At 30.8% G+C, this 3,551-nt stretch overlaps 1 long non-coding RNA gene across 1 annotated transcript; it reads right to left on the reverse strand.

Moving 5' to 3' along the window:
- Positions 1-881, reverse strand: LOC104088217 (uncharacterized). The gene is made up of 3 exons (XR_011413987.1): positions 663-881; positions 451-493; positions 1-87 (listed from the first exon to the last, which is right to left on the reverse strand). It is a non-coding gene; the product is annotated as an uncharacterized lncRNA (long non-coding RNA).
- Between the last annotated feature and the right edge of the window lie 2,670 nt (positions 882-3,551).

The raw sequence follows: 3,551 nt of genomic DNA on the forward strand, positions 1-3,551 counted from the left end.
GTAAGTTGTTAAACCTCCAAACAAATCCAGCAAAATGTTGCCAATACTAAATCCAATAGTGCTCTTTCGCCGAAAATTCATAACAGCCTATAGATTTTTCAAAGCCAACTTTAATTCAGGAAGCACCAGAAGGAAACAAATACAGTCAAACCTCTCTATAACAGCCTCATTTTTTTCTATATTTTTTGGATGCCATAGTGAAGTGTTATTATAAATTAAAAAAAATATATATTATAACATAAATATCAGTTCCAAGAAAAACTTGGCTTTTATAGTGAATAGTTATATAAGGATGCTGTTATAGAGAGGTCTGACTGTACTACAACTCTAAACATATCACAAAATCCTGTAATTTAAATAGAAGAGAACAAAATCACAAGCAATTCATATAGAAATCTTGAGTTTTTTTCCTTCAAACAGAACAACAATTTCCAAAGATTAAGTTATTACCTGGGGAATGTACTTAATTATTGTCATAACAACCTGCAATGTGCTGCAATTAAGATATAGAAATGTGAGATTTTATTGTTATAGTGGTTAAATGGATAAAGTTCAGTTACTTTAACTTGACCAATTGTTTTTAATTGTTATGAAAATTTTTAAACATGAAGAAAAGGGTGTTAAGTACATCTAATTGTAGATTTAAAAGAAAGGTGGCTTACTTGAAGCACGACACTAGCCACAGCCAAGAATGCTAAGGGAAAGCCACAAAAACACAAACTGCAACACTTAACCAAGCAACATAGACAATTGCTATAGCAGTTTTTGAGGCCTTCTGATTTCCACGTTGTAAAAAGAAATATGTTTATTAGAACCAAACTCACAAACTCACATTTCAGTATGCATATAATATTTGAGATGAAAAGAGTAAAAAGAGAATGGTATACTTACATCATAAATAGCAATCTGAAATAAAGTAAATGATGTTAAAGCAACAACATGAGTAGAGAAAGCCACATCATTAGCAGCTACATGTATCATCTGAAATTAAATAATGAAGGTAATCAGCAGTTGAGCACATTATAGTCAATAACTTCACTATAAAACAGAGTATTAACTTAACATGAGGAAATTAAATAGAAGGGAAATTTGTGATTTTAGTCCATCAAATATTTACAATTTTTACTTTGATCCTCGTGATATTTGGTTAAACACATATAGCCTTCTATTAATTAATCAAATTGTGCACTTCTACTCCCTATACTTGGAATCTTCAAAATTTTAGTAAATTATTAATTGTTAAACTGTTTAATTATAAATTTATTTATGCAAAAACTGTATTTATCTCTATGGAAATAGTCCAATGACAAAAACAAATATTTTTTATTTAATAGATGATCTAATGTGCTTAACCAAATATAACATGGCCAAATTCGATGTTTATAACCGCCTAAACATGAATGAATTATATAACTCTTACTATACAATTGATGCAAGAAGGGGAGTCTTAAAATCAGAAGCGGAGTCAGGATTTTAATCTTATGGGTTCTGAATTTTAGAACGACAACTTCAAATGCTAATGATTGGGTTCTAAATTAATATTTATACATATTTAATGAACTTCTTAACACAAATACATTGTTTGAGCAAAAGCAATTGGGTTCAGCCAGACCCATAGCTCGGCTTCTACCTCCACCCCTACTTAGAGCAACGTAAAGTTATCTCTGTGTAACCCATAAGTCACAGGTTAGAGGTGTGGAAGCAACCATTAATGCTTACAATATGGTAGGTTGTCTATGTCACATCGTGTCAGCACAATTCAATAGGAAAAACCAAAAGGAGAAAAAGATTTGAATGTGGTGTTATAAACCTCATTAGAGCCATATGGACGATGATATTGCCTATGAACGGTAGAACTGAAAAACATGGAAATATTGTAGATGAGATACGTCAAGTGCTTTGTCAAATTCAACACCACGAAATCAAAATTCAACCCCACCACACTGTTTTTTTCATTTAAAAAGATTCATGTAAGAAACAATAATTAAACCAAGAAAACAACTAGTAAATAAATGTAGAGAAGAATCACAAAACCTTTTCCTACGGAAATTCAGTACGACTTGAGGATAAAAACTAATAGACCACAAGACAAACACAAACCATCCAAAAACATTGTACAACACTTCCAACGAAACTGAATTGCACGACCCCATCAAAATCAAGCTCTTTCTTTTAGATTCTTTGGTCACTTCAAAAAACAGGACAATATGTAATCTTTGTTCATACTTCGTAATATCAAATACTTATCGCTATTTATAGAAAATAAGCTAAAAAGATGGGTTGCTAAGCGAATCCCACTAATGAATTAAATTTTACCAAAAATATTACATCTATGTAATGAACGTGCCCCATATTACGACCGTATTCATGTCGCTTTCTCCCATTATCCATATTTACGTAATCGTAAATAAGCCTATGTTCAGTAAGATTATATATATTTCCTAAAACAACTATGTTCAATATAAATTAATAAGCTAAAAATTAGGGTTAATAGTTGGAAGCGATCAAATTGCACAATTTTTTCGGATGTGTATGGAGGGAAAGTTAGCTTAAACTTGTAGGCTAAATTTTTAACCATATGTCAATAAACTTTATGCTTTTTAGTCTTTCTATAGAAATTGAAGTTCTGTATTCATATTCTGAACTGGTAGTGAAATTTTAAGTCATTAACAAGAGCGAGACCTAGAATTTGAAAGTGGCGGAAGCAAATGCTAGAGGGGGAATCGAATCCACACAATGCACCCAAATCGGCCAATGGAGTCGCGCAAGCTCCTTAAGCATTGAATCTTAGGGTGTCGATCACACCTATTGTGTTATATATATATATATATATATATATATATATATATATATATATATATATATATATATATTATCGACTCAATATTATTAATTTAATATTATAAAATATAGACTCAATATTCATTATTTTTAACGGGGGGGGAACAAGATATGACTACTAAACTGAAATGTATTATCTCTCATAAAATGTTCCGAAGTACATCCGAAATTGAATTTAAAATTTTAAAATTGGTAAAATTTATATCAAGGTATTACTAATTAATAAAATAGTATTACCAAAGATCTTAAAGTAAAATAGTTTTGTATAATAATAAAAAATAAATATTAATTTCCTAATTATTGTTGGATTAAACAAGGTTAAAGAAAAGAAAGCAAGCCTAATGTATGACTACAATCTTTGGGGCCTATAGAAAAAGAAATTGGGCCTAAATGTTTATTTGAGGGGGGATTTGCATCTATACCCAGTTTTTGTGACATATTTTAACCTATACTCACTTTGCAAAAATAATTACAATCGTACCCACTTTTCGGGTAATTTCAGGCATACGGGCCTGAAATAGCAAAAATTTATGTCTAAAGTTTGAACTTCAGAATTTTTTGCTTGAAGTGTAGCCTTATCAAAGCAAAACTTCAGATATTTTTGCCTGAAGTTTGGCATGACTTGCAAAGGCAATCCCGCAAACTTCAGTTCATAGTGCAAAGGAAAACTTCAGTTTCCCCTCACTTCATAGTGCAAACTTCAGATAAAT

Source organism: Nicotiana tomentosiformis, chromosome 2 (genome assembly GCF_000390325.3).
Source record: "Nicotiana tomentosiformis chromosome 2, ASM39032v3, whole genome shotgun sequence".
NCBI lineage: Eukaryota > Viridiplantae > Streptophyta > Magnoliopsida > Solanales > Solanaceae > Nicotiana > Nicotiana tomentosiformis.